Genomic DNA, 22,595 nt, shown 5'->3' with positions numbered 1-22,595 from the left:
AAGATCATGCCACTGCATTTCAGCCTGGTGACAGAGCAGGACTCCATAAAAAAAAAAAAAAATGCTCTTATATGGATGTGATGAAGAGGGAACACTTTTACACTGCTGGTGGGAATGTAAACTAGTGCAACCACAATGGAAAACAGTATGGAGATAACTTAAAGAACTAAAAGTAGAACTACCATTCATTCCAGCAGTCTCACTACTGGATGTCTACCCAAAGGAAAATAATTCATTTTATGAAAAAGATGCATGCACACGCTTTTGTAGCAGCACAATTCATAATTGCAAAGATATGGAACCAACCCAAGTGCCTATCAACTAATAAGTGGATAAAGAAAATGTGGAATATATACACCATGCAATACTACTCAGCCATAAAAAGGATGAAAAAATGTCTTTTGCAGCAACTTGGATGGAGTTGGAGGCCATTATTCTAAGTGAAGTAACACAGAAATGGAAAGCCAAATATCATATGTTCTCATAAGTGGGAGCTAAGCTATGAGAATGCAAAGGCATAGGAATGATATAATAAACTTTGGGGACTCAGCAGGCAAGGGGGAGATGAGGAACAAAAGACTACATATTGAGAGGCCAGGCACAGTGGCTCACGCCTGTAATCCCAGAACTTTGGGAGGCCAAGGCGGACAGATCACCTGAGGTCGGGAGTTCACGACCAGCCTGACCAACATGGAGAAACCCCATCTCTACTAAAAATACAAAATTAGCCAGGTGTGGTGGCACTTGCCTGTAATCCCAGCTACTCGGAAGGCTGAGGCAGGAGAATCGCTTGAACCTGGGAGGCAGAGGTGAGATCGTGCCATTGCACTCCAGCCTGGGCAACAAGAGCGAAACTCTGTCTAAATAAAAAAAACCTTCAAAAGACTACATATTGAGTACAGAGGACACTGCTTAGATGACAGGTGTACAAAAATCTCAGAAATCACTACTAAAGAACTTATACATGTAACCAAAAACCACCTGTTCCCCAAAAACCATTGAAATAAAAAAGAAGGGAGACTAACTAAAAGAAATATGAAAGTCCTCTCAACTAATTAAAAAAATGAAATGTTCGTATAACCACTTACTCACCAGTTGAGTACCTATTGTGTGCCAGGCACTCTTCTAGGTGCTGTGAACACAGTCAGAAGCAAAAAACAGAGAAGGTGCCTGTGTCTTCATGGAGGTGACATTCTCATGGGAGGACACAGACAAACGGGCAAGCAGGATAATTTCAAATAGTGGCTGGTACTATAAAGAAAATAAAACCTAGACATCTGAGAGAGTAACAAAAGTGACAGCAGGAGCAAAGGGGAGTTTAGATGGTGTATTGGGGTTCTCTAGAGGGACAGAACTAATAGGATAGAGGTATATGTAAAGAGGAGTTTATTAAGGAGTATTAACTCACACGATCACAAGGTCCCACAATAGGCTGTCTGCAAGCTGAGGAGCATGGAAGCCAGTCCGAGTCCCAAAGCTGAACAACATGAAACCTGATGTTTGGGGCAGGAAGCATCCAGCACAGGAGAAAGATGTAGGCTGGGAGGCTAAGCCAGTCTAGTCTTCATGTTCTTCTGCCTGCTTTTTATTCTAGCCACTCTGGCAGCAGATTAGATTGTGCCCACCCACAGAAAGGGCGGTCTGCCTTTCCCAGTTCACTGACTCAAATGTTAATCTCCTTTGGCAATACCCTCACAGACACACCCAGGAATAATATTTTGCATCCTTCAATCCAACCAAGTTGACACTCAGTATTAACCATCACACATGGGGTGACAGGGAATGGCCTTTCTTGAAAAACGACTTTTGAACAGAAATATGAGTAATGAAACAGAGCTGGTCCCATCAATCATGGGGAGATCTGGGAAAGAGCATTGCAGGTGGAGGGACATCTCCTGGGTCTGAGAAACAGAATGCACCAGTGCAGTGAGGATGCACAACCAGTATCAAAATCACCTGGAAGGCTTCTTAAGACACAGATGGCTGCGCCTCACCCCCAGAGCTTTTTATTTGATGGATCTAGTTCAGGCCCAATAATTTACCTCTCTAACAAGTTTTTGGGTGATGTTGATGGTACACAGACTCTATGTTTGCAACTGTTGTGCTTGTATGATCAAGACAGTGTGGCACAAGATAAGACCTTCGAGGCTGTGATGAAGAATGTTAATGTTATGCTGTGTACAAGGGAAGCCACTGGAGGACATCAAGCAGGGGATTGATGTGACTTGAAATAGAGTTTGGGTGTTTTTTCTAGCTTCATTGAGGTATGATTGACAAATTAAAAGTGCATGTATTTAGGTTTAGTAGAGCTTCTGGAGCCGGGGGGATAACAAGGGTGGAAAAATGGAAGAAAGAAGTTAAGATATTTATGATACCAAACCATCAGTTTTCCAGGGTTCCTACTTGGAGCGATGGGACATACAGAGCTGCCACTGGCAAAGATGAGAATCATGGTGGAGAAGAAAGATTGGTAAAGGAGTGAGGTCAATTTTGAACTCAATTTGAGGTCCCATTCAAGACCACTGTGTTACACACCTCTGGAGGTACCATGCACACTGCATATAGTGTGAAAGGCAGCCTGGCAGCACAGAAGAATAACATGACAATGTGAATAGTACCTCCTAGAATTGTGCAACATAGCCCAAATATTCTTCCTCTTCTAAGCTTACATGTTAATGAAAGAGGCAGGCAATAGTTAGGCAAGATATTTTTAAATGGTGTTTTGTGCCATAAAGAAAATAAACTCAATTCTGCAGATCTGGGCAACTCATGATGCTGCTAGCAGTCACTGATTATATGGACTGGGCATTCGCATGTTCACTCCTAGGACCTACTTGGTTAAAGAAAGCACATGGAGAACCATAACTTGCAGGTAAAATATTAGATGGGTGCAAAAGTAATTGTGGTTTTTACCATGACTTTTAATGCCATTACTTTTAAAAACCACAGTTACTTTTGCATCAACCTAATAATAGTAACTAACATTTACTGGCATCTATGATGTGCCAAGCACAATAAGTCCATATATTAGTTCAAAGAACAATCCTAAGACATGTATCCTGATTGTCCTCGTTTTACAAATGGGAAAACTGAGGCATAGAGTGGTTCAGTAACTTGCCAGAGGACACACTGCTAGGAAGGGGCAGAGGGGATTCAAGACAAAGGCTAACTGCAGAGCTGGCTGTTGTACACGTTCAAAGACATGGCTCTTGGTTACTCGCAGGCAGAGTCTGTCTGAAGAAGGTCCATGTCACCCTTATCCCCTGTCCAGGCTCTGGTATTGCCAAAAAGAAAAATCCCACCTCACCAAGGCCTACGTTCTTTGCCAATACATAGCTAAAACTGTCACAGTATCCGTAGCATTAAGAAAACCCCATGCCTGAATCTATGTGCCAGACCTTTTACACAGAGAAAATATGGACATTTTCTTTTAATAACGCTACAGGGAAATAATGAAATGGTAGCATTACAAAAACATAATTAGGTCCTCAAGAAAAAAAGCATCTCCACTGGAGTCCTATAAAAAGACCACAGGTGTTCATCATTATTTTTTATTTAGCAGACAGTTTTAGCCATTGTTTGTTTTTTCGTCCATTTATTAAGTTCTGGTATTTTAAGATGATTTGTGTGTAATAATAACAATAATTTCCTGTTTGCCTGTCAGTTATGAGCTGCTTTAATTACAGATATTCATTTTCAGAAACTAACTTGGTAAACACACTCATTTGTTATGTTCCCTGTTCATTAAATCAGTTAGCACAGCTAGTAACTATGTTAAGTATTTTGCTGTCGGGTTTCAGCAATGTATCTTCATAGATTTCCAATGCTATTTCTCACAGAGACAGACGCAGACTTCCTGAGAGTCCCTTCCCATTGGCTTAAAGATGCCAAGTCTTCCATCTCTGCAAGGCCAGGTGCATCACACCCGATGGAAGCATCAACTTAAGACCCTGCATATCACAGTCCAAATCATTAATTCAGATTAAAGTGCAGTGCTTGATAGCCAGAAGCATGATATGGGATAAAGGAAGAGAAACATCTTGGCAAGGAAGGATTTGAGTAGACATGCTTGGAGCATACGTGTCACAACCCTGTCTTTGGACAGCCTTCTGCACCCACTCTGCAGAAGGAGAGGGCCTCAGTCACCATGTGGGTGCCAGATAACCCTGATCCCTGACAGCAGCTAATTATTCCAGGGTTGGACATCAGAGGTCACCAGTCGTCTAACTAAAGCATTTGAAGGATAGAAGCCAAGTTGGAGATGTAGAATTCAGAGAGAATCAGGGCTGAGTCTCTGAGCCATAGCAGTCCCAAACCACACACAAGCTACTGTTATGGAAAGGCATGAAGAGATTAATGATGCAGAGACTCCTCAACAACAGGAAAGCATGCAACCAGGAAAGAAAAGGTAGAGCAAAAGATGTTGCAGCTCCCAAAAAGCCCAACTAACTGTTTCTTTGAGACTTTCTTGCATCTTTACAATAAACCAGTCACTTAGCTAATTTAGTAGGTCTCTATTAGTTACAATCAAGCAAGCTCTGAGCAATACATTTTTAATTATGGTGACTGGGATGATGGTGGGTCCACTAAAAGTGTCACATCTGGTAAATTCCAATTTTTCTAGAAAGCAGCCATGGGTACTGGAACTTGGTCATCAGTCATCAGTCACCTGAGAATTAGATGTTTCATTCAAAGTTTTCCTTTAATAGGGACTATGACTGTTGTTGACAAGCCAAATCGGAACTAAGGGAAATAAGAGATTCTAAGTTGCCAATAGCTAAGTCACAAGGCTCCAGAGGAAATGACTCATCTGAAGTGTGAGTCAGGACAGAGGAATTTGTGTCAAAGGGGCATATTCCCAGTCAGAATGGTGATTATTAAAAAGTCCAGAAACAACAGATGCTGGCAAGGTTGCAGAGAAAAAAAGAAAGCTTTTACACAGTTGGTGGGAGTGTAAATTAGTTCAACTATTGTGGAAGATAGTGTGGTAGTTCATCAAAAATCTAGAGGCAGAAATACCACTCGATCCAGCAATTCCATTACTGGGTAGATACCCAAATGTATATAAATCATTCTATTATAAAGATACATGCACATGTATGTTCATTACAGCACAATTCACAACAGCAAAAACGTGGAATCAACCCAAATGCCCATCAATGATAGACTAGATAAAGAAAATTTGGTACATATATGCCATGAACTACTATGTGGCTGTAAAAAAGAATGAGATCATGTCCTTTGCAGGGACATGGACAGAGCTGGAAACCATTATCCCCAGCGAACTAACACAGGAACAGAAAACCAAATACTGCATGTTCTCACTTAGAAGTGGGAGCTGAACAATGAGAACACATGGACTCAGGGAGAGGAACTACACACACTGGGGCCTGCTGGGGGTGAGGTTAGCGGGAGCGAGAGCATCAGGAAGAATAGCTAATGCATGCGGGACTTAATACCTAGGTGATGGGTTGATCTGTGCAGCAAACCACCATGGTACATGCTTACCTATGTGACAAGCACGCACATCCTGCACATATACCCCAGAACTTAAAATAAAAGTTGAAGGAAAAAAAACAGAATGGATATTCAAAGCAGAACAAAAGTTCAATGAGTTGCCCCTGTCAGTTATTTATAACTACTCTGCCTCACCTCTTTTGGAGCCTTGCTAAGCTTTCCTAAAGAGAAGGATCCATTGGTTGTAGCTAGATGAGCAACGATGAGAAACAATGAGACAAACGTTTGACATAAGCACGGGGTGATTAGGGAAGATGATATTCAGTCTTGTTGAGCTTAAGCCAGGTCATCTAGGTGGAGGCCTCAGACATGGAGGGGCACCATTAGCTCATTAGAGGGTGCAAGCCAGCATATTTAATAAATCCAAACCAATCTGGTAAGGATTTTCCAAAAGCCTCCAAAACTAGTCCGATACTATTTTCTCCATGATACCTGGCTTTGCTCTACATTCCCTTCCTTTGCAGTTTCAAGTCCTTTATGCTTGGCTCTCCCATCTTTTGATGGTTTCTCCATCTTTTGACTTCTCCTGCAGGAATTGTCTCCAGACTCTCTCTCCTTCCAGCCCTCATAGATCCCTAGGTCAATGCTGGAAATACATGATGGAATTCAGGAGGCAGCTTAGTCTCATGCCACACCCAAAGGTATAGACGGAACACCACTGACACCACGGAATCATGGAGGTGCTGGGTCAGCAGAGAAGGAATTTTGGCAGCAAGGCCCCCAGAAGAGGTGGATGATGATAGCACCTAGAATGTATGTGAAGAGTTATAGACTTCAAAGAGAAGGAAACTTGAAAGGAAGGAGAAATGTTGAAGTAAAACAGAAGAGTGATGAGATATCTCCCTTTAGGGATCTGTGTAAAGTAGAAGTGTGCTGTGAGTACAGGGCTTAGAAATAGAATTACAGGCATGAACAGAAGACTAAATATTTGAAGAAGGTAATGTCTGTATACTTATAAGACTTGCTTTCTTGGCTAGGCGCAGTGTCTCACGCCTGTAATCCCAGCCCTTTGGGAGGCCAAGGCGGGCGGATCACAAGGTCAAGAGATCAAGACCACCCTGGCTAACATGGTGAAACCCCAAGTCTACTAAAAAATACCGAAAAACTAGCTGGGCGTGGTGGCGGGCGCCTGTAGTCCCAGCTACTCGGGAGGCTGAGGCAGGAGAACAGTGTGCACCTGGGACGCAGAGCTTGCAGTGAGCTGAGATCGCACCACTGCGCTCCAGCCTAGGCAACAGAGTCAGACTCTGTCTCAAAAAAATAAAAAAAAAAAAAGACTTGCTTTCTTGAACAAATAGAATCATTTGTTCAAGAGCTACGCTGGAACTCTGTAGGTTTTTGCCAACACTGCATCCATTCTCCCTCCCCTGGTAACAGCACCTAATTTTGATTTGCAAATCCCAATGTATACAATCTTATTGTGACTGTCAATCAGAAAGTCCCACCCTCCCCTTCCCAAAGAGTGTGCACATGACCCAAGCTAGACCAATCAAAGGTCTAATTTGAATTTTGAATACAGTAACACAAAGACTGAAAAACTCTTGGTGCTGATTTCTTCTGATGGTGGCACCAGAAGGGACCTACTCTCCAGAACCAAGGAGGAATTCTGGTGACAGTTTTTTCAGCGGTCTTATTCTCCAACTCTTCCTTGAATTTTGTGAACCAATCCATATCCTTCCAAGAACATCCTTTTTGGCTTATAGTGATCAGCCCAAGTTCTGTTGCTTATGACTTAGAAATCCCAACCAACGCATAAATAGTATTACCCAGTGTTAACTAAAAAGTAAGACATGATGGGAAGAATTAAGAATCCCGGAATAGGGAGCCGGGTTCACGCCTGTAATCCCAGCAGTTTGGAGGCCAAGGTGGGCAGATCACTTGAGGTCAGAAGTTCAAGACAAGCCTGGTCAACATGGTGAAACTCTGTCTCCACTAAAAATACAAAAATAGCCAAGCATGGTGGGTGTGTGCCTGTATTCCCAGCTACTCGGGGGCTGAGGCAGGAGAATTGCTTAACCCAGGAGGCGGAGGTTGCAGTGAGCCAAGTGCCACTTCACTTCAGCCTGGGTGACAGATTCTCTCTCAAAAAAAAAAAAAAAAAAGAATTCCAGAATGGGAATTCCACTTCCAGCATTGCCGCTGCCACTAAAACACTGGGCAAGTTTGAGCAAATCCCTCAAGCTCACAAAGCTTCATTTCACACAGCTGTAGAAGAAAAGATTAAATAAGAAGCTGCAAAAGTCCTTTTCCATCTTCATAGAAATAGTTTTTCCCCTATCTCTTATTTTAAAGAGTCTCTAGTCTCCATTCTCTGCCATCCACTATCAAGGGACTTTAAGCATAGCAAAGAAAAGAAACACATCATATCCCCTCCTAATAGACATGGGACTTGGAATTCATTCATAAAGAGAATTCCAAATCTCATGTATGAGCCCATTTTGTTAAGCAATAGACGTTTAATATGATTTCATTATTTTTTCATTCTTTCATTTGGCATTTGCTAAGAACTTCTTACACGTGTTTTACATTCTCTATGAGGCAAAAAAGGAAGTCAGGACCCAATCTCTGTCCTCAAGAAGCTTGAAATTTAGTTGAGGAGGTACATGAAATCCCTAGACAGTATTTCCAGGAAATCTGAAATCACATACCCAGCACCTAGCAAGTGCCAAGTATATATAGTAGGTGCTTAATAATTGTTGATTGAATGAGGTATAGTACATGTGTACCTACTGCTATGTAGTTTATAATAAGAATTCAAAATGATGAGAAGATTATTTATTTTGCAACTACTGTGCACTTCTACTACATGATAGTTTGACATGAGCTTCAATTTTTAAAATGTTGTTCGAGATAGATCAATTGAAGGGTGAGTATTTGCATTTCAAAAAAGAATATTCCTACCTGAAAAAAAAATGTATTTAAAGAGTCTAACACATTTACAATAGATTTTTCTTCGTGTGGAAGTTTAGGAACATTGCTATGAGTAAATGAGGGTAAACCTGAACTTAACATGCCAAGACATAACTTCATCCAAAAACTTCTGCCTGTCCCTTAGACGCCAGTGTAATAGCACTTGACATACAGCAGTGCTAAGCAGATGAAGTTGTTAAACCAACAGGCCACTCACCAGGCCTGTCAACATGTGGAGGTCTCAGTAACACAGGGGACTTTTGATTCAGGAGGCAAAGTTCACCCCGAGGATCACAGTGCATTAGGGAGGAACAAAAGCCTTCTGGTATGGCCAAGTGGACGAGACCAGAGAAAACCTGAACAGAAAATGCAATAAAATTAAAATGCAATGAGAGTGAACTGTGGTGGCAGCAAGCATAACCTTCTTGGTGTCTTTAGCAGTGTTAATGGATCCACTTATGGCACAGATGGTGGTTTTCAGAAAAGTCATTTTTTCTCTAACAAATTCATGACTAAACTAAAAAGACCACTATCAACTTCATTATGCTTTCCAATTGACTTGCTTTAAGGGTTATTCTTTTATTATAGCTCTTAAGCTCCCATTTCTTTTTTAAAGTACTTCTTTTAATACCAATTTTCACAGCACTAAGAAATTTAACACTCTTCAGTGGTTATATTAATGGCAAGGAACTGTTGCGGGTTGAAGAGTAGCATGAAAGACACTAGTATTGGTCATTTGTTATCTCGTCTACCACAAGTTATGGACCCGAATCCCAGGGGGTGACACTGAGGACAGTGGTGATGAGAGAAAGCTGGTGACATACCTCCTTTCTACAACATAAGAGTTATGACACGCAGCATATTCCATATTGCTCTCTTCAAACACAATCCTACTTCAAGCCTCTCCTATCCAAGTGTGCCCAGTTAGCTCTTTCAAGTGACCAGAAGATCTAATTAATTGCACAAACAAATCCATAAGTATTTTACAAACATCATCACAAGTAACTGTAAACACAGAGATAAAACAGTTTGTGTAACATGGGGTAAGCCAGATTCCTGAGCCAACCAAACAATTAGATTTTTTCACAGTGTATTTGACTTGGAGGAAGATCAGATTTCATAGGAATAAAGAAATTACCTATTGTAATATTACTTATAAAAGCAAAATTGAAATAAATTTCCCAGCAATGGGCAAACAATTAACCATATCTGCTCATCTATTAAAGAGATGATTTGGAGGGAGCACAGTGGCTCACGCCTGTAATCCCAGCACTTTGGGAGGCTGAGGCGGGTGGATCTCTTGAGGTCAGAAGTTCAAGACCAGCCTGGCCAATATGGTGAAAACCTGTCTCTATCAAAAATACAAAAATTAGCTGGGCATAGTGGCACATGCCTATAGTCCCAGCTACTTAGGAGGCTGAGGCAACAGAATCACTTGAACTCAGGAGGCATAGGTTGCAGTGAGCCGAGATCGCACTACTGCACTCCAGCCTGGGCAACAGGGTAAGACTCTGTCTCAAAAAAAAAAAAAAAGAAGAAGAAGATTGGGAAGAATATGCACAACTATGGAGAATCATTCTAATGTTAAGAGAAAATCCAAGACATAAAATACCTAAAAACCAGATAATACAATTATATATGACACTTGATATATAGGGAAAGTCCTAGCAGAAATATGTGAAGATGCCATCGATAGTTGTCTATGGGGGCAAGATTACACATGTGTTTCTAAACTCCCATTTTTCTATTTTCCAATCTTATTTCAATGTGTTTATCTATTTAAACTCATAATGAAGAAATTTTAATATTTTATCTCATGTGAAGAAAAGATAGTAATCATTCACACAGACATTTTGGTGGCAAAAAGCTCGTTTTTAGGGATTTGAATTCTGTCTGAAGGCTCCTATGCTATGGCTTTTGAACTGTTTTGATAACCTTCCATTGAAAAATCACATTTTGCATCAAAGCTAGTTAGAGGAAAGGACACATGCTCCAACTCTTCCATTTAACAGATGGAAGAACTGAGGTTCAGAAGTCTCTTACCTGAGACCTAGGGAGATGCCTCTTCCCTCAGCTCCCTTACCTCTCAACCAGATCATTCCTTTCAAGGCAAATCCTCACCCACAGTAGAAATCTAAGACTCAAAGAACAGAAAAGAAAATTTAGACCCCACTTAAATCAGGCATAATCAAATTGTTTCACTCTATTTTGCCATTATGTTCCAAATCAGTCTCAAACTCTGCTGCTGTGTTAGCTTTAAGGTGACAATTCCTCCCCCCAACAAAATTTGTTTTTGGATTTTATTTATTTTGTAGAGATGGGGTCTTGCTATGTTGTCCAGCTTGTCTCAAACACCAGCTTCAAGCAATCCTCCCATCTCGGCCTCTCAGGGCTAGGATTACAGGCATGAACCACTGTGCCTGGCCCTAATTCTTAATTTATAAGAAGAACACTGTGGCCTCGCCCTTTTGTTTTGAGGCCCACTTTGGTTATGGGGTGCTATGTGATGGTGTGTGCAAGTGACTACAGTTGTGAGCTCTTGTATCCTTATTTGGCTAAGGAAACTCTGGAATCTGCCTTTGCCCTGCTTCACCGTGACATAGGCAGTGCATGGTCCAGATGTTCCGTCCATATGGAGAGGCACAGAGAAGCCTGCATTATCTAGGAAACAGGACCTTGATTGGAACACTCAAAAAAAAAAAAAAAAGTGCCTTGTTTAATCCTCTCCTGGAGGGAAGGCGGGAAATAACGTATTGGAATATCTAAGGAAAATTAAAGTGCTTTTCAACGAAAGGTTGACTTTTTTGAGAAAGTTTTCTCCCTTCCTTTAGTTGGAGACATTTCTCCTCTTTGGAAATGGAGAGCAATTATTTTTTATTCAACCTGTCTTTAATTTTTATCTCATGTGAAGAAAGAACAGTGATCACTCACAAAGAGGTTTTAATGACAGCAAAAATGGTCTCGTGATTGATCATTTCATATCACGTATTCCACCTGGAGCGCTTGCAGGCCACCAGCCTGGGAGCGCCTCTCCCTGCACAAGCTGGGGGCAGGCCTCACGGGCTTTGTGTAGGGGGGCCAGTCTTTGAACAAAAAAAAGAAAACAGGAACAAAGGGCCACAATTAGAGGCACTTTTAGAGATGGGAGAAATAAAGACTCAGACTGTGAAATATTTGAGCACTTTTGAATGTACTTTAAACTTTTAAACTCTCCCATCATTTCTCAAAACCTGATTTTTAATGAGGAACACTGCAGACAGAGAGAGAGAGATACTAAAAAAAAAAAATCTGAATGAACAATCAGGAGAGTCCTTAAAAATCAGGGACATTTGAAAGAAGTGACATCTATCTGTAATTCAAACTTTGAGTTAAAACAATGTTGAACTATAAGAAAATTGTTCTTTGTCTTAATGTGCAAAGTTTCTTTCTAAGTTATCCTTAACGCTATATTTATCTCTCTCTTTTTTTTTTTTTGAGACAGAGTTTTGCTCTTGTTGCCCAGGCTGGAGTGCAGTGGTGCAATCTCGGCTCACTGCAGCCTCCGCCTCCCAGGTTCAAGTGATTCTCCTGCTTCAGCCTCCTGAATAGCTGGGATTATAGGCACCCGCCACCATGCCCGGCTACTTTTTGTATTTTTAGTAGAGATGAGGTTTCACCATGTTGGCCAGGCTGGTCTCGAACTCCTGACCTCAGGTGATCCAGCCGCCTCGGCCTCCCAAAGTGCTGGGATTACAGTGAGCCACCACACCTGGCCTTTATCTCATTTCAATTCTGATTTCCCGACACAGTCTTCTCTGCAGCAGTCTTAGGTACAATGGGACATCACATATCCCTGAGGAAAATGTTACTTTCTTTCCATGGACTTTCAAGCTTCAAGGGTGCTGACTGACATTCCTACTCCAAGCCTCCCAATAAAATGCCCACAAAAGTCCTAGGGTATCTACAACACTGTAAACCAAAGATTGAAAAATAAATAAATAAAAAGACCTAAAGACAGGGAGAATCGATTCTCGCTCTATCATTGAGACTGATGTAGAAACATATATACACTCTCCAACCAAAAGAAAAGGGTTAGCTCAAATAAGGTAAGAGGCTTTTTAACTTCCTTTCACTACCTATGGCCCAATTATATGACCCAGGGGTTGAACTGATAGAGAAACAGCCATTTTACCATCTCTGACATTCCTAAGCAGAGCCCCAAGCTTCTCTCCATCAGCTTTTCTTCGCATCCATTCAGAGTATCAGAATCCAGTATGTAACATGGCATGGAGGAACACAGAAAGGGTGGACCAGAGCTGTTTTTTGTATTGTTTTGTTTTGTTTTGTTTTTTTGAGACGGAGTCTCCCTCTGTCACGAAGGCTGGAGTGCAGTGGCACGGTCTTAGCTCACTGCAACCTCTGCCTCCCAGATTCAAGTAATTCTCCTGCCTCAGCCTCCTGAGTAGCTAGGATTACAGGTGTGCGCCACCACACTCAGCTGATTTTTGTATTTTTAGTAGACGGGGTTTCACCATGTTGGTCAGCCTGGTCTCGAACTCCTGACCTCGTGATCCACCCGCCTCAGCCTGAACAGGGGTGTTTTTGTAGCTGGAGCTACACTGTCTTTGCAGGAATAGCATAAGAAACAAGAATAGAAAACAAAAAGTGCTGGCAGCCATGGAAGGTATTGGAGAGAGAGTAGTTTCCATTTCATACGCTACTCAAAATATTGGGAGTAATCTGTGTCTCGATTTTAAATCAGGTTGCAACACGATCTGTAAAAGAGACAAAAATAATATATAGCAGCCCAGTGGCCAATATGCAACTGATTTGCTTTCATTAAAACAAAGGCACATAATTTACATGCAAACACACACACATGCACACACATACACCTACACATACACTCCTGTTCCAGCCATATCTTTCTCATCATCAAGGCCTGGGAAAAGTCTTAGCTATGAAAAGCAGGAGAGATGAGATAGGATTCTTTAAAAATACGGAAGCCCAGAGAAACAACAAAAGCATCACTCAGAGCTGAGTGTTTAGAAATGGTTTGAAACATTCTTCTAATCTGAAATAATAAAAATCAAATCCTGGACACTGTCAGAGGATTTTAGTACTTAACTTTAAATAGCTGTTTAGTAACTCACTTTGGCTACCTCAACAAGAGTTTCCCAAAAGTGACAAGTGGTGTTAGCCATTATCATTTGGCTTCACTTCCTTATCTTAAGACAGGAATGTGATAATGACATTTCTTGAAACACTACAATAAAGAGAAGACATTAAAATAACTCAGATGGTCTGCCTGAAACATTCTCTAAGGCCAAAAAGAAGTCACATGCATTTATTATACGGCAGAAGTGGCAAATGTGAGAAGGACTGGGGAAGGATCCTGTTAAATGAACTCTTTCGCTTCTACTGTGTTAACATTTCCCTACATGACCCAAACAAACTCTCAGGCTTGGAGAAAGAAATTCTTCCTCAAATCTGATTTTGTAATTAGATATCTAAAGAAAGGCAAGCTAGTGTACATCCCTAGATATTGGAGCATCTCAAATGCCTGATATTTCTGATTTTGTGCTTTTAAAATGCAAAAGTATAAAAGTCCTTAGGAGAATCATTTCCTCCAAGGAAGGGTACCGTTTAAGGAACCCCAGTCAACTTATTCTTTAGGGACTTTTACATAAGAACTATTTTGGTCATACAAGTTCTAGAATAGCCATTGTTAGGAGTACTGCACATTTTCCAGAACTAAACTGCTTCTAGGAATATCAAGGCACAAACTGGGCATTTTACTGAGACAGCTTCTCTTCCCACTCTCCAGAAACTTTTCTCTACAAGCAAAGTCCTGATGCTGAACAAAAATTCATCTAACTACATTCAACCAAATTTTATGGAGTCCTGAGCAGGAATTCAAGGGAAAGAATTATAGAATTTCCAGAGACACAATATGGAAATCCTGTTTCATAAGGGCTCCAAAAAACAGTTCAAGAGAAAAAAACCAAACATGATCTTTGAGGATCTAATTAATAATCTTAATAATAACCCTAGGTATCAAGTATCTCTTGTGAGTGGCACCAGGGAGCCACCCCACCCAACATTCTTCTCCCTCCAGATTCTCTACAGCACTGGACACAGTTGACACTCCCACTATGTTAATAGCCTTCTCTTGGCTCCAGTGACATCACAGTCTGCTGATTCTCTTCACCTCAATGGCCACTACGTCTCGATATTTCCCTCCACGCCATCTCTAAATGTTGGCACAACACACGAACTTGAAGGTCAAGGGCTTTCTCTTCTCCATCTACAAGCTCTCCATAGCTGATTTATATATGTCTTAGTCTCATGGCTTTAAACATTCTATACACAGAGGAGTTCTGGGCTCTCACCTGAGCTACCAACTGTGGATCCAAGTGCCTATTTGGCATTGATACAGGTGCTGCCCCTCTCCCTATCTTACCACACCACCAGCTGCCAGCACCTACATCTCTTTATCTAAGGGCTTTCTCTGACTGCTAGTGGCTGCTCCAGCTGCACACATAGCAGGCAGGAGGTAGTGCCAGGAAATTCATTTTCCCCCAGGAACAACCTTCAATCTATGGCTGCTTGAAGAAACAGCTTCTCAACATCACTGATTATTAGAGAAACGTAAATCAAAAGCACAATGAGATACCATCTCATGCCAGTCAGTATGGCTATTATTAAAAAGTCAAAAAAACAACAGATGCTGGTGAGGTTGTGGAGAGAAAGGAATGCTTTTACACTGTTGGTGGGAGTGTAAATTAGTTCAACCATTGTGGAAGACAGTGTGGTGATTCCTCAAACCTAGAGGGAGAAATTTGACCCAGCAATCCCATTACTGGGTATATACCCAAAGGAATAGAAATCATTCTATTATAAAGATACACGCACACATATATTCATTGTAGCACTATTCACAATAGCAAAGACATGGAATCAACCTAAATGCCCATTAATGATAGACTGGATAAAGAAAATGGGGAACATATGCACCATGGAAGACTATGCAGCCATAAAAAGGAATGAGATCATGTCCTTTTCAGGGACATTGATGGAGTTGGAAGCCATTATCCTCAGCAAACTAACTCAGGAACAGAAAGCCAAACACCACATGTTCACATTTATAAGTGGGAGCTGAACAGTGAGAACACATGGTCATGGGGAGGAGAACAACTCACGCTAGGGCCTGGGTTGGGAGAGAGCATCAGAAGGAATAGCTTAGGGATGCTGGGCTTAATACCTAGGTGATGGGATAACCTGTGCAGCAAACCATCATGGCACACATTTCCTGTGTAACAAACCTGCACACCCTGCACATGTACCCTTGAACTTAAAATAAAAGTTGAAGTTTTAAAAAAAAGAAGCCCAGCTTCCTCGACACTCAGGTGGAATAGCACTGAGATGCATGTTCTACACCGACTTGCAGGGCTTCCCCATGGGGTTAAGCTCCAGTTGCCCTTAGAGGTAACTTGCTTGATCATGTACCCTGGATTTGTTGCCTTCCTTCCTTCCTCACCTTCCCCTCCCTCCCTCACCTTCCCCTCCCATACAAGTGTTTCCTGGAACCACCTTCTAAACAATCTAACTGCACTTAAATCTTCATCTCAGTATCTTCTGGGGGAAACTCAAACTAAAACCGCATCACTACCCACATATAAACCCCTCCCCACCTGCTCCTCTCCTAGTTTCTCAAACAAAAATCTAGGAGCTATCCTTGATGTCTTAGCTCAAGCTGCTCTAACAAAAATACTATAGATGAGGTGGTTTAAACAATAGAATTCTATTTTTCCCAGTTCTGGGGGCTGGAAGTCCAAGATTAAAATGCTGGCCAATCTGGTTCCTGGTCAGGGCCCCCTTTCTGGTTTGCAGACGGCCACTTCTCATTGTATCTTCACACAGTGGAGGCAGAAAGCTCTAGTATCTTTCTCTTCTCATAAAGACAGTAATCCCATCCTGGGAGCTCCACCCTCATGAACCTGTCTAAGCCTAATCACCTCCCAAAGGCCCGACCTTTTACTACCATCACACTGGGGGTTACAGTTCCATATGCATTTGGGGAAACATAAACATGAAGTCAATAATGCTTGCTGTTTCTCTTTCCATTCATTTCCATATCCAAGCCCTGGCTCTTAGTTTGACTGTAAAATGCACTCCATGTTCTTCCACTTTTCTTCTCTAGTCCTATTGTCCAATGACTTTTGTTTGAACTGCAGCAACAGCCTCCCATCTGGCCTCCCTGCCTCTATTCTTGCCTCCCTACTCAGATTACATTCTCCACAAAACATCCAGAGTGATCTCATAAAACCTTAAGTCAGATCAACTCACTTCCTTGCTTTAAATATTGCAATGGCTTCCCACGATACATTGGGTGTGATCTAAACCCATGCTCAAATGTCCCCCGACCCAGGCCCCAGTGTGTGTTGTTCCCGGCCCTGCAATGTGTCCATGTGTTCTCATCACCCAGCTCCCACTTATAAGTGAGAACATGAAGTGTTTGGTTTTCTGTCCCTGAGTTAGATTGCTGAGGATAATGGCTTCCAACTCCATCCAAATCCCTGGAAATGACATGATCTCATTCCCTTTTATGGCTGCATAGTCTTCCATGGTATATATGTACCACGTTTTCTTTTTCCAGTCTATCATTCATCTAAATGCATAGCTTCATGATCTAGCCCCTGCCTCCCTCTGCAACTCATTTTGTGCCACTCTCCTCTTGCTCACTCCACTCCAAAGCTCCTTGGAGCTCTCCTTCAGGGATGCAAAGCTCAGGCCTGACTTAGGATCTGGGGCTGGTTTCCCTCTGCTCAAGATGCTCTGCCCACAAATATTTTCATGGCAGATCCTTTGCCATTCATGTCTCTGCTCAAATGTTCCCTTTTCACAGATACGTACCCAGATACGCAGTCTCAGAAGTCATACCCATCCCTCTCTATTACACACTCTGCTTCTCAACCCTCATCACCACCTGAAATCCTTATTTCTTTACTTGCTCTTGTCTGTCTTCCTATGCCAGAACATCAGCTTTTGTCTACCTTAGGCACCAATGTAACCTCAGCCTCTGGAACTGTGCCAGACACACAGCAGATGCTCAAAAATACTTCTTGAGTGACTGCACACTACATGTGAAGCACCATGCTAGGTGCTTTACAGCTACAAGGAAAGCATTGCTATCAACATTTTCCACTCTGATCTTCAATTTTTCCATCTATAAAGTGGCTTGCCAAAGATCACTCAGCTAATTAGTGGGGATAACTGCCTACTCGTGGATGCTGAGAGTTAGGAATGAGGGCTCGTTGCTAATTGTTTCAGTTAAAACAGCTAAAGTCATGAACAGCTGCCACATCACAAAAACTCACATAATTAGGTCACATATTTGGCCTAAATTTCCTACCTTCCTACATCCATTTTCAAAGATACTAAACTTGAGGACACCAGTACCTTGGTATATAAAAAGGCATCTAGAGCAGAATTGTGAATGGAAGCATTCTAATTTAAATCCTAAAAATGCAAATATATTGTCTCTATGCTGAAGAGGCAAACTTAATCAGAGATTTTGAAAATTAGATTTCACTGACATAAAAGTTACCAAATGACAGCAGGGTCTTATAATAGTGTTTTTATCAGAATTCACACTTCAGAACCTCTCTTGGTGAGTGAGACTATTTTTAGCATTCTTTTGATAGGTTGGGCTTGCTGGATGATCAAGGCCAAGTAGGAAGAGTGTGTGTGTGTGTGTGTATGTGTGTGTGTGTGCCCGCGCGCACACGCACGCGTGCATGTGTGTGTGTGTATTATATATATATATAATTCTTTATTACTTTTAGCATACTATGATAAAGTGCATGTTTTTCAAACCGTCAAAGGACTTTCAGAATTTAGAATCCCAGGCACAGTCCACGTAAAGCCTTTGTATGGTTTCTTACATAATAAGGTAAGGGAATTACTTGAACTAAAAATTGTTTGGCTATCTAATCACAGTTTGGTTACAGAAGATTCGATTCTGATTACAAACATACTTCTTGGCCAACCCAGTGTTCTATGAGACTGTTTGCAGATGAGAAAGATTATCTCAAAAGATGTAACCTGAAAACTGAGGGTGGGGGCCGGGCACGGTGGCTCACGCCAGTAATCCCAGCACTTTGGGAGGCCAAGGCGGGCCGATCACAAGGTCAGGAGATTGAGACCATCCTGGCTAACACAGTGAAACACAGTCTCTACTAAAAATACAAAAAAAAATTAGCCGGGCATGGTGGCGGGCGCCTATAGTCCCAGCTACTCGGGAGGCTGAGGCAGGAGAATGGCGTGAACCCAGGAGGCGGAGCTTGCAGTGAGCCGAGATTGCACCACAGCACTCCAGCCTGGGCAACAAAGCAAGACTCCATCTCAAAAAAAAAAAAAAAAAAAAAAAAAAAACCTGAGGGGGAAAAAAACCCTTTACTTTTAATAAATTCATTGCACTGATTTGTACGTCTCTTACTCAGTAGGCATTCTATCACTATAAGTTAGAAGAGAAAAATGAGAAAAGACTGTCTCTATAACTATGAGGTATATTTGAGTTAAAAGCTGGAAACCAAATCAAGTATCTGGCCACTAAGGACATTCCCAAGATAACTGCACCTTTTGTTCATTGTAATCCAGATGCCAGCCTTTGAATGGAGGGAAAGGAATCAGTCAATAATACTCCCACCCCCCATCCTTTGGGTGGACATTCCTGGGAGGCGTTCTATTGGCTTCTCAGGAGTCCTGGTAAATTTGAACCTTAACTGCCCAAGCAACAACCTCAATTACACACCCTTGTGTCTACTTTTCCTCCTTTACTGCTGCCTTCTTCTTGTTTCCTCACTCCAACCTCCTAGGGGCACCTTCCTCCAAGTCTTTGCCTCAGGTTTTCAGGGTAATCTAATTAAGACACTATTCATGGGAGTTCGCATACATGAATTAAAGTCATCGCCTCTTCTATTTTATATAGTACCTTACTCCTTTCAATTTCCAAAGAAATTTCACATACTTCTTCATTCAGATCTCTTAGAAATGTCCAGGATTGTTAATGGAGACAAAGTTACCTTTCTCATTTGGATAGTTGAGGAAGTTGAGATGCAGAAGTGAAAAGAGGCTTGTCCAAGATTTCAGGGGTTGTACATGGTATGGCTGGGACATCATCACCAACCTGGGGCTGACAGCAAGTCCTTAGCCCTATGCAATGCACTTTTATTTATCTCAACTGCCCCCTTCATTGTCTGCCTGGCACCCTTCTTTCACTTGTCCTACAAGAGTTAGTTCCAGCCTCATTGAGTCCAGGGTGACTGCCTTGAGTATTTGTTTTTTTGATGGGATTTCACTCTTGTTGCCCAGGCTGGAATGCAATGGCACTATCTCAGCTCACTGCAACCTCCACCTCCTGGGCCTTGAGCTCTTGTAGGGGGAAAGACCAGGTCTTGCTGGTTGTACTAAGATTCTCTGAGAAATAGAAGATAGATGGATGGATGGATAGATAGATAGATAGATAGATAGATAGATAGATAGATAGATAGATAGATAAATAGATAAAATGAGATTTACCAGCAGATTTCAAAAGATTTGTGAAAATGGAATTAAACAATAAAAATATATATAAATATATATATATATAATATATATAAAATATATATATAATCATGTCGGTAGTCTTTTTACATTATTAAGCGATGAAAAATGGGTGCCCTTAAAGAATTTTTTAATATTTGGGGGAAAAACAAAGTCAGAAGAAGCCAAATTAAGACTGTAAGGTGGATACTTAATGATTTTCTATTGAAATCCTCCCAAAATTGCCGTTGTTTCCTGAAAGGAATGAGCAGCATTGTCATAGTGGAGAAGGATTCTCTGGTGAAGCTCTCCTAGTCATTTTTCTGCTAAAACTTTGGCTAACTTTTTCAAAACACTGTCATAATAAGCAGATGTCATCACTATTTAGCCCTCCAGAAAGTCAACAAGTAAAATGCTTTGAGCATCCCAAAAAACTGTTGCTATGACCCTTGCTTTTGACTAGTCCACTTTTGCTTCAACTGGAACACTTCCACCTCTTGGTAGCCATTGCTTTCATTGTGTTTTGTCTTCAGGATTGTACTGGTAAAGTCATGCTTTCTTTCCTGCTACAATTCTTCAAAAAAACTGTTTCAGGATCTTGATCCTGTTTTTTTTTAATTTCCATTGAAAGCCCTGCTTTTATCTGCAGCTGATCTGGGTCCAGTGGTTTTGGCACTCATTGAGTAGAGTTTGCTCAAATTCAATTTTCAGTCAGAATTATGTAAGCTGAACCAGTTGAAATGTCTATGTTTTTGGCTATAGTTTCTGCTGTTAATAATTTATCCTCTTCAATTAGGGCACAAACAAGATTAATTTTTTCCTAAAAAATTGATGCAAATAGTCTGCTGCTACAGGCTTCATCTTTAACATTGGTTCATTCCTTCTTAAAACAAGTTATTCATTTGTAAACTGCTGATTTATTTGGGGCATTCTCCTTGTATACTTTTCATAAAGCATCAGTGATTTTAACATTCTTCCATTCCAGCTTCTCCATAAATTTAATGCTTGTTCTTGCTTCAATTTTATCAGAATTCATATTGCTCTGATAGTCTCTTTTCAATGATATCTTATCCTTCTTAGTGCCTCAAACTAGATCCCATTCAGAAATGTTGTAACAAGTTAGTACATGTTTATTTTTGTGCAAAAACATTTTAAATCCATGCATTGTTTTTTCATAATATGCATTTTCTGTGAACTTTTTGAAGACCCTTTGTATTATAGTGAATTGGCTTATACAATTATGGAGGATGAGAAACCCCAAGATCTGCAATTAGCAAGCTGGAGATTTAGGAGAATCAATGTGTAGTTCTAGTCCAAGTCTGAATGCCTTACTCTTTGAGGCATTCTAACCCTGCCTTATTACCTGTTTACCTGTCTGACCCCCTATCAGTCTGTGAGCCCCTTCAGAAATCTCAGCTATCACCACTAAAGAACTTATCCATGTAACCAAAACCCAAAACTATTGAAATAAAAAAAGAAAAAACTATTGAAATTAAAAGAAAATGATTGAAATAAAATTATCCCAAAACTATTGAAATAAAAAGAAAAAAAAAGAAATCACGTTAGTCATCTCCATCTCCCCTGTGCCTAGGACAGCATCTCAGGCTATTAAGCTAGTACTTAATAGCATTTCCTGAATGAACGAATAAGAACTTTACATTTCTAAGAATACTATGACACTATGCATAGGAAAAACTAGCTGGAAGAAAACTCTGGAATGAGATCACAGAAGAATCAAATCCACAAAGAAACAGACATGGAGCCCAAGCTTTAACTAAGCAATTATTGGTTATCTTAATCCAACAACTGTAGTTATATATAATAAATATTAATTATGTCACAACTGATGATAAACAATGTATGCTTGGTAGTTTTTGCCATATAATGATGGTTTTTCCACAGAAACAGCAGATAATCATGAACAAGTTCTATAACTTTTGTGTACCTTGGGTTTCTCATTAATAATAATAGTAATAATAATAACAATAATAATAGCTTCATATATCAAGCACTGATTTTGTGCCAGAGTTGCCACTTTAACTGTCATCCACAAGACTGGTGCCCTGTAGAGTTGCAGTTCACAATCAACATGGTTTTACCTGGTGGTCCTATGTTGTACTAAGCACTTCGTGTGTAGTATCTCATTTAATCACTCTCAACAACTCTGAAAAATATAGAATTACAGGTTCCATATTACAGATAAGGAAGCAAGTCTAGGGATGTCAAGTGATTTATTCAATATTACACAGCCATAGGCTATGAAATCAAGATTTGCACCTGTGGAATCTAGCTCTGTGGCTTCCAATATTAACCTTGGGCAATACTTTATAGTATTACTGCAAAGTTATAATAAACTCCTAGAAAAGAAACATTTTACGAAGAGTAAAGTCAATATATCTTTTAAAATTATTTTTATCATGACTTTTCCTTGATGGCCAACCTGTGATGGTCAAAACCTGAGAGGTTTTATAAATAACCTGTGAAAGTTTCTAAGGCATCTTTACAAATGCGTATTTTATAACCTGAACATGAACTATACATAAGGGAGAAATAGAATAAATCCCAGCCGTTATTGATGATCCTTATCAATAATGATAAATATA

The sequence above is a fragment of the Nomascus leucogenys genome, chromosome 2 (assembly GCF_006542625.1).
Source record: "Nomascus leucogenys isolate Asia chromosome 2, Asia_NLE_v1, whole genome shotgun sequence".
NCBI classification, from domain to species: domain Eukaryota; kingdom Metazoa; phylum Chordata; class Mammalia; order Primates; family Hylobatidae; genus Nomascus; species Nomascus leucogenys.
This window is presented reverse-complemented; position numbering follows the sequence as displayed.